Here is a 16,279-nt window from a genome sequence, read left to right on the forward strand (position 1 = left end):
CTGGTTGATTGTGCATAGGTGGAGCCTAAGATTGCTTGCTTCTCCTTGTGTCTTGGTTTTCTGTTCAGAGGTGACTATTGACTGCCTTTCCATGGTTTGATGTGTGCACTAGTTTAGGGCCACACATTGATTTACCCTAGGCCTAGGTTTATTGTGCACAGGTTTAGGACCAACCTTGCAAGATGGCCTAGTTTACTATGCACAGTTTTATGGATTGCTTTGTTCTATGATAGGGCTTTCTGGTTGATTGTGCATAAGTGGAGCCCAAAATTGCTTGCTTCTCCTTGTGTCCTGGTTTTCTGTTCAAAGGTGACTATTGGTTGCCTTTCCATGGTTTGATGTGTGCACTGGTTTAGGGTCACACATTGATTTACCCTAGGCCTAGGTTTATTGTGCACAGGTTTAGGACCAACTCACCTTGCAAGATGGCCTAGTTTACTATGCACAATTTTATGGATTGCTTTGTTCTATGATAGGGCTTTCTGTACATAGCTCGGAGGCTGGAAGATTGCTGTCATATGTTTAGGGCCACAAGATCACCACTTTGCCCTGTGAGGTGGTTTACTATGCATAGGGAGAAGATTGCTTTGCACCGTCCTAGTGTAGTGGTCATAATTTAAGTTGTGCCTTCATGTCTACAGGTTCCTAAAGAGCTAAGGGATCACATTTACAGCTCGTTGTCAAACCTTATGCAAGAACCCTCTAAGTTGGAGTTTGATGTGAAGGTTACCCAGCTACTAATGGATTACACTACTCATGTGCAAGTAAAACGTTATGTCAGGAATGGATGGTGTGGCCAAACATGTATCTGGCAAAGGAGATGGCCAAAGTTTGGTGGTCTTTTCCAACGTGGAGACGTTGACACAACCAACCTAGTGGAGAGGTTATGGAAATATATAAAATACACCTTGTTGGATGCTAAGATAAACAGATCAATTGCTGACCTATTACATGCAATTATGGGGAATTCAAGTGTTGGCAAGTGACTAGGGGGGATGTTGCTCGAGTTCTTTATGCAGAAACAAGAGATAGGTACTTCCTAATCAAGGATTATAACCTACCTTTGGGATTACACTATTGTCACTATTGCTTGTCATGATTGTTTTCTTCTAATCATTTAATCATTTCTATTTTGTAGCCGACTCTAACCACTTCAGTGTTTGAGGATGTAATAAGCAGCACACCTAAAGATTTCTAGCAAGGGAGAGTATCTTGGCAAGGTTTAAAGAAGAAGATGCATCGTGTCTTCAGGTTTTGAATGAGGCAGCACTATTGTTTAAGCTCCAAAGCACAACTAATCCCTCTCAATGGTACCATAGGTCCTTGCAAGCAAGTTATTGTGATTGCTCGGATTGGACATCAGATTGTAAACACTTGTATGGGCTACGACTCATCATTAGAGATCATTTTCCACATCTATATGGTGTATTGCCTATTGTTGACAGTGTGCATGATCTTGGGTGTGGAGATTCATTGTTAGATAATGCTTTAGCCTGCTAATGTTGAGGATGGAGCTATTGTTAGTGATGTTTAGAAGGCCAGCATTTACAAGGCCTTCTCCACTTGCATGCAGGATTTGAAGAAGATACTTCAACAAATCGAGCAATACTTCTCCTCGCTTGGCCCTCAGCAAAAGGAGGCAACACTACAACAATTTCAAGTTTCAAGGAGCAGTGTAACCAATGGTGAATGAGGTAGATATGCCTAAACATGGAGGCATTACCCAAATACAAGCTAATGTGACCCAAACAAAGCTTGGCCATGGCAACAGACATAGAATGAAATCAGACATACAATCCAGAGATCTATAGCCAACTAGGCGGGCAACTTAAAGTGGTGTTTTGCGGCGTAAGCATCAACATGGCAAAACTCGTGTACGGTTTGAGAAACAGCCTCGCATTTATTGTCCTCATTGTTGTAGCAAGTCTCTTTTGTTGGGTCCTTTGGAAACTCTTGCATGCCAAATGTGCCATGCCTTACTTCCTCTCTCACAAAGATATGTCCCACAAGAAGAACATAATTTGCTTGGTCGGGTAGTGAGATTTTGTGACCAGCCTCATCTCCAGAGGGCTACTACTAGTCGTTGTAGTTATGGGGACCTTGAGGACGAGGAAAGGAGCTTCACATTGTGCTTTGTAGATGGTACTATGCTTGAAAAGGTGTATTCTTATCAGCACAAGATGATGCTTGTTTACTAGTCTCATCACTTTTGTCTAATGTAAATATACATATGATAACATGCCTTGGTTCCTAGTATTTTGTCAATACATGCTACATGTTTATAGCTTCACGTTGTGCACTGTAGATGGTGGTATGCTTGTAAAGGTGTATGCTTATGAGCACAAGATGATGCTTGTTTACTAGTCTCATCACTTTTGTCTAATGTAAATGTACATATTATAACATGCCTTGGTACCTTCTATTTTTTCAATACATGCTACATGTTTATAGCTTCATGTTGTGCATTGTAGATGGTGGTATGCTTGTAAAGGTGTATGCTTCTTAGCACAAGATGATACTTGTTTACTAGTCTCATCACTTTTGTCTTATGTAAATGTACATATGATAACATGCCTTGGTACCTAGTATTTTGCCAATAGATGGTACATGTTTATAGCTTCACGTTGTGCGTTGTTGTAGATGGTGGTATGCTTATAAAGGTGTATACTCCTCAGCACAAGATGATGCTTGTTTACTAGTCTCATCACTTTTGTCTAATGTAAGTGTACATATGATAACATGCCTTGGTACCTAGTATTTTGTCAATACATGCTGCAAATTTCTAGTGTGCCGAGGTGTTTTGTGCCTTGTCAAGTGCAAATTATTTCAAACTAGGACTTCATTTATTAGGTGTGGCTTGGTACAAGGGATTTACCTCAAATCCTAGTTTACTGTGCACAGGTTTAGGACCAGAAGACTCGTGCATTTTCAGTCTAGAACTCAGAGGCCACAAGATGATTGTCAAAAACCAAGTTTTGGTTTTGCGGCATGCATGCTCTTCGTGCCCAAAGCATGTTGGGCTCGTGTCTACTACTCTGTTATGTAAAAGTATGAAACTGTTAACATGTCTTGGTACCTACAACATGAATTACATACTCCAAGTTTTAAAAATTCTTGGTAGCTTTTATTTCTTGATCTTGGCTTTTTTACCTAAAAGTCTATGGGAATCTACATGACAACCCACCTGAGAGCATGGTTTCAAATCCTATTTGGTTTACACGGGAAGGATTCGTATAATTGTGTAGCCCTCGTATTGAAATTTTAAAAAAATAACTGATGTAAATCAAGACAACAAACAAGGGCCTATGCTTTGAGGCAATTTCACTATTTTGCAAACAGAGAATGCAGTAAACCAAGTCACACTCTTTTAACCATAAAAACCAAAGTTGTTACATATGTTCCGTAAAGATTAAAACATGGAAACCAATAGATTAGGCCTTGCTCTTTTAGCTAGGGCATGGATAGGTTGTTACATATGTTTTGAAAGGATGAAAAGACGACAAAATGTGAGACACATACTTTCTTGCCCATGGAAAAGGAATATGTTGGCTTCTTCTATCATAAATAAACCCACAGAGCAACAAAAAGAAGTACAATTTAAATCACTAAAGCTTCAAAAAGTGTTTTGGTGCTACAAAACATCCAAGCACCACTAGTATAGCTAGCTCCTCAAATCGCTCACATACTGATGTTGAAACCATGTCTTTGAAAACAATAAAAGCCAGCACTGGATGGATTAACTAGCAACAACTACAAGAAAATACATGGCCATTTATTATCAAGCACCGTAAAACATGCCACAATGAATGGATACATACCCCTTTTTTTGGGTGGTGTTTTACTTTGCAAAGGCACCATCAATGAGGTGCTTCATGTATGCCATGACATAAAAACCGCAATCCACCGCATTCAATTGTTGAGGCACATGCATCACCATTACCTCCATTTGCGTGCTTGGGTACACCAACTCTTCTTTCAAACCCACATCAGTTGTGTGTCAAGCAAGGAAGTCCATCACATTGTCATCATTGTTGGCAAGTTAGTTTCAAATTGAAAATCATCCTAGATAGCTCCTAATGAAGATTGTGTAGCTCACTGTACCTTTGAACATGAGGGAGACCATCTTTATAAACCTTGATAGCGAGGGAGTCAAAGTACAATATGGTGCATTTACTAGGCAATGTAGGTAATTTCTTCAGCACATAGAGGGTCCAATGGCCACTACATATAAAGTAAGAAATCCATATAAGGACACATATGCAAACGATAAGTGATTGCTTATTAAGACCCAAGGATGCTTGTGTTTACTTATGAGTGCACAACGGGCAAAAATAAAAGAGTTGTCAGATCTATGCCCTTGAAGAGATTTTTGAGGTGCTTGTTGCAATCCCTTTTCTTCGTACGTGCCACGATTTCAAACCATAGAGAATCCACAAAACATAGCCTGCTCATCACACCATCGAGTGTAGTATTGACCATCCACTTGCAACCAATGACTTTTAGAACTCTCACAAAATTTAATTTACATGTACATATATGCAACCAAATGGGGAGGGAACCCTACAATCCAAACAAGTTCATGGTTTGAGTGTCTGTCATGCAACTTTTCAAGATATGAGAGATAAGTTGTCTATTGATTTCAGCTAGTAGACCATGCTCAGCAGACTTGAACTCAATCAATGCACCCTCTTCAAGCCTGAGAAAACTGACATGATAAGGATCACATCACAAGGGAAGTTGGGCATCTCAAGCAGGCTTATAAAATAGAAGCAAACCTGCATTTAAGAATTAAAACTCAACCAGGAGACCTAGATTGCACTATTAGACCTAGACTATAAGGCTATAACGGGGGTGTAGCTATTGAGAAGCAAATCTGGACTGTAACAAAAAACCTAGACTGTAGTAAAACAGGACACTAAAGCTACAAAATCAAAGCACAGTTCATAAGTGAACTTGCATTTTATTACTAATCCAAGATTTTACATGTCTTAAATAATCACCTACATTGTGGGTTTTGGCACCTTGTGTTGATAGGACTACCCCCCGTCCGTGACATGTCTATGTGTGCACTCTTGATTTCAAAGAAATAGAGAGCCTGGTCCTTTGGAGTAGATATGTCTCATATTGAAATTGGTGACATGCTGGCAATAGGCTGAGCACCCAAATTACATGCATTTTCAATCACTTTATCAATTTTATCAACCTCCACAAACAATGGATCCATCTCATTGCTTTCATCAAGGCCCAGATCCTCAAGGTGAAAACCACCATCCTCATTCTTGACATCATCATTTCCATTATCTTCCTCGTCCTCATCTTCCTCATCTATTGGAAATACACGAACACGAAGAGATAGAGACAGAGTGACTCAGAGAGAGAGAGAGAGAAGGAGGAAGAGAGTTACACCATATACACTCCAAAAGAGTAGTTCATATTGATTATGAGTTTGTATATATAGGTGAGATGATCTAGGTCAAGTTAGGGTGTGATATATATAGCTCCAACACCCCCACTCAAACAAAGGTCTCTAGCTGTGAGTGAAAAAACCCTTGGGGAGTATAAGGCAAAAACCCGAGCCCCTATACATACATATCATATACAAAAGATCAATGTGTGTAATGTGAAAGAGTATCTACAAGTATACAAAAATACATTTTCTACAAGTTTAATTATTCAGGGTGTGATTAATCTCCAAAGCATGAAGCTGCAACAACTCCAAGTTCTCCACATAATTATGTGAAGAATCGAGCTTTGCTCAGCCCTTTGGTGAATATACTTGCAATCATCTAATCTATGTGGCAATGCTCAATCATTATTGATCCTTTCTTCACTTCATGTCAAACATAATGAGATAATGAATAGCAATATGCTTGGATTTGCTATCTTGAACATAATCCTTGGCAAGACTAATGGCACTTTGATTATCACATCTAAGTGGAGTACTTGACGATAATGGATGTCTAAGATTAACAAGTAATTGACGAAGCCATACCAATTCACGAGCTGCTAAAGATACAGGTACATACTCAGATTTGGTTGTTGTAGAGACTGCAACACAACGTTGTTTCTTACTAGCCCAAGAAATTAAGCAACCATTTACAAAGAAACAATTTCCACTTGTCAATCGCATAGACAAGTGAGAACTTGCCTAGTCAACATCTGAATAACCAAGAAGACATAAAGAATCCAAGGGAGAGGATTCTTGTTGGCGCAGCGATAGATGAGTCCAAAGTCTTTAGTTCCTTTTAAATATTTAAGAACACCTTTGGCTGCAGTCCAATGCCCAACAAAAGGAGAAGCAAGATGTTGCCCTAAGAAATTAGCCCGTAAAGAGAATATCTGGTTTGGTGTTTAAGCCAACAAATTGTAAACAACCAATGAGATTAGCATAAGGTTGATGTGGGGCTAATTCTTCGTCATCATGAGTCATAGCTGTATACTTGGTGGAGGTTACAAGACATGGAGTATTTGTAGAACGAGCATTGACCAAACCAAACTTTTCAATAATATCGTCAATGAATTTTTATTAACGAACAAACAAGATACCTTTCTGGCAATAGTGTTGAACTTGAATACCAAGACAAGAGTGAATCTCACCAAGATCCACCATCTCAAAAGCGGATGACAAAATCTTCTTTATGAGTTGCATAAAGTCAAGATTATTGGAAACAAGTATGGTATCATCGACATATAGAGCAAGAATAACAAATAGAACATATATATTAGGATCAGAGAAACAAGAGATAAACCCTTTGGATGTGAGGAAGAGATCAATTTTGATAAACCAAGAACGTGATGTCTGCTTTAAAACCATAAAGAGCCTGATGAAAATGACACACAATATGTTCATTGCCAGGAATTGAAAATCCTTCTGGTTGCTTCGTATAAATCTCATCTTTGAGATCACCGTTAAGAAAAGTAGTTTTCACATCCATCTAATGAATCTTCAAATCAATTGTCGCAAATGCCAAAAGGACACGTATGCTAGTAATGCAAACAACAGGGAAAAATGTATCATGATAATCAACACCTACAACTTGTGAGTATCCTTTTGCAACCAAACGAGCTTTGAACTTATCAAAAGATCAACAGAATCAACATATGCCTCAAGAGAAAAACATATGTGAAACAACAAAAATCATCAATGAAGGTAATGAAATAGCGATAGTGAGATTTGGAGGGAGGAAAAGGTCCACAAATATCCGTATGAATGAGATCTAAAAGGGCATCTGAATGTGTAGAGGTATAGATATGAAAAGGTTGTCGATGATGCTTGCCAAGAGCACAATACTCACAGATGCCCATATGAGGATGAGCTTTAAGATCCATACCTTTGACAAGATCACGATGATGAATATAAAGAAGCTTTGCAAAATCCAAATGGACAAATCAATGATGCCATAACTTGCAATCAAGATCTCCCGGAGCAGTAACAACATTTGCAACATCATCATTCAAAGGGAGCTCAAACAGATTACCACATCGAGAAGCTACTCTGATAGTATGCCCATCCTACTCAATTCGACACTTTGTATGATCAAAACCAACAAAAAGACCAAGATCAATAAGCCGAGCAACATAAAGAAGATTCCTTTGAAGATCTGGAACATGCAAAACTCCTCGCAATATTCTGGTAGAGGAAAGGGTGCCAACATATAGATCACCAACACCCATGACTTGACAAGTAGTGTCATCAGCAAGATACACCAATTTCTTAATTAGAAGAGCATGATAATTATGAAGCCATTGAGATTGGTAAGTCATATTACCAGTAGCACACACCAAAATCAACAATAAAAAGAGAACCATCCCGAACAAGAAGTATTCTTCTAGGAGAAATATCATGATGAACACATTTTACCTCCTGATGATTATGCTCATCCAGTACTTGTATGTTGAGCAGCATATGCGCGATTGCGATCTTGATCATATCGCCTTTTGAAACAATAATGAGATGGATTATTTGTATGACCACAATGGTCACAAAGAGTACAATTTTTGGAGGAATTCGAATGAGGTTGTATGGTGGTAATGCCATGTTCCTCATCATATTGACCTGCCCAACAATCAGAGATAGTATGACCATTCTTATCACAATAGGAATAATGTTTATTAGGATAGGAAAGTTGAGAAGAATTGCTACTTTGATAAGAGCGACCACCACGAGTAAAACGCAAAAAGGAACGCTTACGAGCAATACAAGCCGTTTCGAAATCTGCAGCTTCTTGTGTATTCAAAACAGTGTCAGAATTCTCTATACGAGGTTCATGTCGTTGAGAATATTCAATGAGAGAAATACAAGCAGTGTCAAAATTAATGCCATCCTTGTTAGAAAGAATAGTGACAATATTATCATATGAATGATCCTTGACCGTATGAAGAAGATGTGTAACGAACTGATTTCGTGCAATAGAAGCACCAACAAGTTGATGACAATGTCTTTGAAGGATTCAATATGCGAAGTCATAGGAGTACCGATTTTGTATTGTAAATTGTTTAGGAGATTACGAAGATAAAGAATATTTGTAACCGATTTCTTCTCAAAAGTAGTAAGAAGATACTGCCATATATCATGAGAAGTAGGAAGATTGAATACATCCAGCATAAGAGAATCATGAAGAGCAGATAAGATATATCGACGAGCATCTTTATCACAACGGATCTAATTCGAGTAATAAGTTTTCCATTGCTCAAAAATAGGACCAACAGGAATAAGAGCGTTATCCTATTCTGGATCAAGACAAGATTTCCCAAAAAAATATTAGAAAGATCGTCACCTTCAAGTATCAACATCATCTTGGCCTTCCATCATCCGAGAAATCCTTGACCTTGAAACAGGGAAATAGATCATTGACCAAATGGAAAACCATTAACAACAATAGAAGCTGCCATCTCGGATTGTGAGAATATGTATAGAATGAGATCACATCATTTACAGACTATGAAATGAGAACATAAACAAGGAGGACCCTTAAAGTTATATGAGATACGTGCACGAAAAGCGAGTGGCAATGAACTCGTCAAATATAGAACGTGATTTACGAGTTACGAAAAGCAAGTGGCGATGAAAAGTCGTACCCGAAAATAGACAAAACGTGATATGCAATAAGAGAGTAACTCCAAAATAGTTGGCGCATTGCTATTTTGAGATGTGGATAAGCCCAAAAATTGGCTATTTTTGGATTAAAACATGAAGAGCATGTAGCACACGAAAAATGAGCAAAAGTCTGTTGCACGAAAAACACCGTAACTTTTAACTCCGAACTCCGATGAAGCCGAACAAATACTCAAAATTTACCGCACAAGCTATATGTTGCGTGCTTTCCTATTTTAAGTGTTGTTTATCTGAAATGACATAACTTTTGATAGGAATATCAGATTGACAAACCAATTGACTCTATAGAAAGCTTGCGACACTATTTTCGTACCAATTGCATTTCTATAATACAATTCCAATTAGGATAAGATAGGGTGGTCCAGATCGACCATCCAAGGACCTGCATAAACTTGTTAGCAGTGATTAAACACTGGAATTCTACAAAACATGAATAAGAGATTGAATGAAACATAGAACATGTACATAAATGGAATTAACACAATTAATACCTCCCTTCTCTTCTCTTCACAATAGCAAGATTGATAATACTCTAATACCATGTTATAAATACATGAACACGAAGAGATAGGGGCAGAGTAACTCAGAGAGACAGAAGGAGGAAGAGAGTTACACCATATACGCTCCCAAAAGACTAGTTCATATTGATTATGAGTTTGTATATATAGGTAAGATCTAGGTCAAGTTTGTATAGGTAAGATCTAGGTCAAGTTAGGAGGAAGAGAGTTACACCATATACGCTCCCAAAAGACTAGTTCATATTGATTTATGAGTTTGTATAGGTAAGATCTAGGTCAAGTTAGGGTGTGATATATATAGCTCCAACATAATCCTCATCCACATTGGATGAACTCAAAAGGCTCTATGTCCTTTTCTGGAAAAAACGAAACAAGCAGAGGCAAGAACTTAAGATAGACTAGCCATCCGATAAACCATGCATGTAGTCGTATTAATCTGACGCTTAGCATAGCTACAATTTTAGATTTGAGAAACCTCTGCATTTACACACACACATACACACAAAGCATGAAGATGAAATGGTTTGTTCTCTTACGTGCTTTGCATAGCATTCGTTCATTTTGAATTCAATCCACCGCATCTTCACAGACTTATTTGCCATGTATTTTTCCATTGCCTTTTTCACAAACTGCTCAACAAATAGCTCCTTTGACCCCGTCTAACTTGTATGTGGAACAAAGTCCCAACAGTATTGAGCCTTTGCATACTGCCCTTTTTCAAACTTCTTGTAGTTGTTTGCAAATTTGTTGTGGGCATCCAAGAAACGCTCCTTTGACCGCTTCAACGACTCCTCGGGATTGAAAACCATTCTCTCCTCCTTACACGGCCACCCCATCTTTTGCTTTGGCACATCCATGACAATGCCATGCTTGGCTTTTAGATGTTGCTCCATGAGAGCTCCTTTTAAATAGTGCAGATCACGTGATGGGAAATGCTCATTTTCTCAGCAAAGGAGGGCTGCCCTCCCATCCTCCAACTGAACTTTGTTATAAGGACATTGACCCTACACATTCAAAGTTTGCATTCACTATCATAAACAAAACTAAACAAATTAAAAAGGATGTAATGCAGAGTAGAATAGATGATTGCATACCTCAATGACTTCATGATTAAATAGCTCCTTCATATTTCATGCCATTATTTGCTCCAATGATTGCTTAACCATCACTTCAATTTGTTCACTCAAAGGAGGGTTGTCCTCCCCTATTTGTAAGCCTTTCAATTCTAACTCTTTATTCTTGCCAGACTCATCAGCTTTGTCCTCTGAATATTTGTCCATCTCTTGATGCTCCCTCTCAAAAGTCACCTTCTTTTGCCACTTGATCGGTAATTTCCTCCTCATGGGAGATTCCCCTTCTTTTACCTCCCCTGATGTCTTTGGAGGCTCCTTTTTTGCCTCATCTACTTTTTGCCTCATCTACTTTTTGCTCCTCTTTGGCATAATCCAGCCGTTTCTTGACTCATTCATCGCGCTTTTGTGCACCATCTCTACCCTCAGCTGTTTCCCCCTTTATACCTTCTTTGGCAACCCTTGATTTCACCAAAGGATCCACTTGTGCATCTTCTATTGTTACCTCCTGTGTGTAGCATGTACTATTACCTTCTTTGTAGTATCTTTGAGCCATTTCTTGACTCGTCTTTGTGGTGCCATTTCTAAGACAAAGCAAGTCTATGTTAGGCAGTAAACCAGGGCATAGTAAACCAGAAAACACTGTGTACAGTAAACTAGGGCAGGTTGCCAATAACCCTTTGGCACCTCCTAAACATGTGAAAAGTAAACGAGGGCACAAGGAAAAGCAAGCAAAGAAGTGCAATGTCAACTTTTTGGCCCTAGACCTGTGCACAGAAGACCAGGACACAGCACAGTAAACCAGGACTTCTACACTGCACAACCATGCCACACCACAGTAAACCAGGACATAACACTGCACAGAAAACCTAAGAGTCACCCTACAAAGTAAACCAGGACTTCTACACTGCACAACCAACCATGCCACATCATTGGCATTTGAAAAACCACGACGTGCAGGAAAGCAACCAAGATTGGGGATAGGAGCATTACATGATTCTTTTCTCTCACCTTTTCCCCCTTCATAGCATCTTTCCCTTCTTTGACCTCCCCCAAATTCTTTGTGTAGGCTCCTTATTCAAGGGCTCATGTACTGCTTCCTCATCTACACCAATCTGCTTCTTGCACCGTCTTAGCCCTGTCGTATTTAAAACAAAACATGGAAAGTAGCGCAAAGCACAATATTAATCCCCAGTAAACCCTATAATGCAATGTCAACTTTGTGGCCCTAAGCATCTTCAAAACAAGACAAGACAAATAGAAAACCACCACAAAGGGCAAAGCAAGTGTCCTAGGTTCTGCAGAGTAAACCATGACACATGGCACTTCAAAAAACATAGCACATTGCAAAGCAGCCAAGATTGGGGATAGGGGGGAACTACATGCCTCTTTGCTCTCACCTGTTTTCCCTTTTATAGGAGGTTTCCCTTTGACCTCTTTGCTCTCACCTGTTTTCCCTTTTATAGGAGGTTTCCCTTTGACCTCCCCTGAATTCTCTGCATGCTCCATTTTCAAGGGCTCGTGTACGGTTTCCTCATCTTCCATCAGATTCTTACGTTGTCTTAGTCATGTCATATCTAAAACAAAGCAAGCAAAGAAGTGCAATGTCAACTTTGTGGCCCTAAACCTATGCACAGAAAACCAAGACACAGGAAGCCTAAGAGCCACCCTCCTACACAGTAAACCAGGACTCCTGCAGTGCACATCCAACCATGACACATGGCATTTGAAAAACCATGACACGCAGGAAAGTAACCAAGATTAGGGATAGGAGCATTATATGATTCTTTGCTCTCACCTTTTCACCTCTTCATAGCAGCTTTTCCTTCTTTGACCTCCCCCAAATTCTTTGTAGGCTCCTTATTCAAGGGCCCATGTATTACTTCCTCAACTACACCAATCTGCTTCTTGCGTCGTCTTAGCCCTACCGTATCTAAACAAGTATATGTTTTTTTTCTCTCACCTATTTTCTCTTCCATTGGGCATTTCCCTTCTTTGACCTCTCCTAAATTCTATATAGGCTCCATCTGTGTCTCATCTACTATTTCCTCCTTGAATGCATGTTCAATGAATGTCATCAATGCCCTCACTTGTCTTACCCACACCATATATAAAATAAACCCCTATTAGGCAATGTCCACTATGAGTTTTTTATCCTTTGTCAACTATATACATTTTTCTATGCCTTACAAACAAGAAACAATATACTCTTGTGGTCCTAAACCTGTGAATAGTGAACTAGGGCAAGGAAAAGCAAGCAATCTTGGGGGGCTCCTTCTTTGACCTTTGCACAGTAAACCAGGGCAACCACGCTAGGGTAAATGAAGTTTGTGAGCTTGGTACCTATGCAAAGTAAAGCAGGACACAACAAGATGCAAATTTGACCCTGCATAGTAAACCAAGACCGGGTTAAAGAAATCTTGGAGGCTCCTACTATGCATAGTAAACCATGACACATGGCATTTTAAAAACCACGACATAGTGCAAAGCAAGCAAGTTTCGGGACCCCTACTGCTCACAATAAACGAAGGACATGGCAGGGTAAGCTTGGAAAGCCCACCTGTGCAAATTAAACCAAGCCATGTGCCAAGACATAGGGAAAAGACTCTTGAGGCCCTACCTAAACCTCTACACAACCCCTTGTATAAAACCAACTCCTGATAATCATCTTGCCCCTCCAATCAACTATCCAGAATCCCAATTAGACATCTCTCAGACTCCCCAATCGTCATGATGCATGCTTGTAAGGGCAGACCTTTGACATTGTCATAGTTAAGGATAGCCAAGAAGCCAAACATTGAGTATTTTGTGGATACATTATAACTTGATGTCAGCCCTTGGTCAGTATCTACCCATGGAAATGCATTTCTCCTTGAATCCACAAGCATGAGAAGGGGTCTTGTAAAGCACTTGTTGCGCTTATGTGTGGGCAACGGATTTGGCATACAAGATGCAAGCATGGGTTATGTCCCAATGCATATGTGAAATTCAAGGTAGAATTTGTGCTATGAAATGCCCTTCCAAGGTGTCCTAAACTTGTGACATGCATTTCTTTATAGCTTACAGGATTCCTAATTGTGTTGATTAACGTGTGGTGTGATCGCTAACCATATTGCATTCAATAAAGACCTCAAAAACACACTGAATGTGATTTGGGGCCTTAGGGCCCTACTTGGTTGACTCCTCAGAGCACAGATTGAGAATCACTAATGTCGAGTTCTAAAGATGGAGAAAAGCGAGCAGCCCGTTGCGCACCTTTTACATGCCAACAAGAAGGGGACGCTTCAATGTCAAGATGCAAATCCTCTTGCAGCAGCCAACTACAACAGACCCTCTCGCAACACAGCCAACTATACTAGACAAAGCATGAGGTTTGGGCCCTTGGTTTACCTGGTGATTCAAACCTGCCTTGCCTGAGACGCCTCGCGCGCAAAACGTCTTGGTGATGCAACAGTTTGCATGCCCGCCACACGCCCCGCTGTTGGTGTTGTGCCCTGGTTTACCCAAAAAGTAAACCACGCCCCAAATCCTTAATCGGCCATCTGACGGCCCTCCTTCCATCGCACAGCAACGTTGCCCAGTTCCCCGTCATAGACCCCACGCCTCTGCTTCCTTTATGACCCCGTCGTAGAGAGTGACGAGGGTATCAAAGGCTCCTAAGTCCAGTTTGTCAACATACGAAGTAGCGTTGGGAACCGTGGAACCTTCCACAATTTTTCGAGCAAAGGGGACAAATGACCAGTTTCCTATTTGCTTTTGTAAACGAAGGGACTACCTGGGGCCTACCAATAGTTGGAATCTTGGCTAAATAGAACCTTCAAAAAGTCTTAAACAAAAAAAGTTTTCAAAAGTAGGCTTTTAAAGGATCTTAGAGAAACAAGGCAACAAGGAGAAATAATCTATCTCACACACACACTTGAATAATTGAATAGTCCCCTTTGATCGATGAGGCCGCTGAAAGTATATGCAAGGTTACTTTTTGACGGGCATTAGCTCATTTTGGGGCATTTTGATGGTAAAATACAGAGAGTGCTTAACATCTAGCGCTTGTTCTAGTGGTTGATGGGGGCGGCTTGTAACCTGGAGGTACCAGGATAATTACCTTGTCCTCGTTTTGTAGAGGATATGGGGGGTCCTCAAGGCGTACTTTGCACCCTTCTAATAGTCACCAAATTTCTTTTAGAAAATATAGACAGTGCACTATTTATTTCTATTAAACTGGTCACTTATTACTTTTGACAATACACGATATTTGCATTTGTTACTTTCCCACATTAACCGAAAGTTGAAGTCACCCCACAGTGTCACGCTGTTAGTTAGCTACAGTAAGTCACGATACTCGTATTGGCATTGCTTAGAGTAGAGGAGAGTGTCTAGCCCAGCTACTATAAGAGAGGAGGGCCGATCCACACTACCAACGCTTGGAGCAGATGGCTTGTACGTGCCGCCTTCCGATCACCTGGTTGGTGCTGCTGCTCGTTAGCAGCAGCTGCTTCATGCTGAGCCAGCGGCAGCTTGCGAGCGCCGCGGACCCGGACCCTCTGCAGGACTTCTGCGTGGCCGACCTGAACCGGTCGAGGAAATTCCCCGTCAACGGCTTCGTGTGCATCTCGCCGGAGGAGGTGCAGGCGGAGGACTTCCGGTCGAAGGTTCTGCGGCGCTCCGGCAACTTCAGCAACGCGGGTCTGGCGCTCCAGCCGGCCGATGTGACGACCTTCCCGGGCCTCAACACGCTGGGCCTCTCGCTTGTCCGGCTGGACTTCAAGCCCGGCGGCGTGAACCCGCCACACATGCACCCACGCTCCTCCGAGCTCTTTCATCTGCTCTGGGGCACCCTTGTGGTAGGCTTCGTTAACTCGAACCCCAACAATATGACCCTCTACAAAACCACCATCTACGCCGGCGACATCTTCGTCTTCCCGCGCGGTCTCATGCACTTCCAGTACAACTCCGACCTCTACGACGGCGCCGTCGCCTTTTCCAGCTTCAACAGCCAGAACCCCGGCCTCACGCAGATTCCCAGAGCTCTCTTCGCCTCCTACCCTAACATCCCCGACGAGATCATCGCAAAAGCATTCGGCATTTCTGCGGACAAGGTCGCCTACCTCCGCAAAAGCGTCATCACCACACTCTGATGCTCCTCCTTTTATTACCCTAAAGTCTAATTAAGAAGAGAGATCAAAAGTACTCGTAGGAGCATGGCGTTATACCTTACAACATGATCACAAATTAGCCATTCGTAAAATAAATGTATTTTTTTCTTTTTTGGGGAAAACAATTATTTATATTACTATGCTATCCATCAACATGTACAAGAGTCGTCCTTTTACACATACCAAAGGACTAGTTCAGTTCTCAACAGAAAAAAAAAAAGGGAGAACATGTACAAGAGTCGTCCTTTTACACATACCAAAGGACTAGTTCAGTTCTCAACAGAAAAAAAAAAAAGGGAGAACATGGCACCCCCATACTCTTCTCATGTTGCATCCCCAATCCTAGCACTAGTAGAGCTCTTCATTATTTACCACCCCACAAATGTGGTCCCACCTCTCATCCTCCCACACAAAAGATGACTG

At 40.8% G+C, this 16,279-nt stretch overlaps 1 pseudogene; it reads left to right on the plus strand.

Moving 5' to 3' along the window:
• Window positions 1–15,133: 15,133 nt before the first annotated feature.
• On the plus strand, window positions 15,134–15,838 carry LOC147614975 (putative germin-like protein 8-1 pseudogene; annotated as a pseudogene).
• Window positions 15,839–16,279: the final 441 nt, after the last annotated feature.

Source organism: Cibotium barometz, chromosome 41, assembly GCF_041138505.1.
Source record: "Cibotium barometz isolate CiBa-2024 chromosome 41, ASM4113850v1, whole genome shotgun sequence".
NCBI classification, from domain to species: Eukaryota; Viridiplantae; Streptophyta; class Polypodiopsida; order Cyatheales; family Cibotiaceae; genus Cibotium; species Cibotium barometz.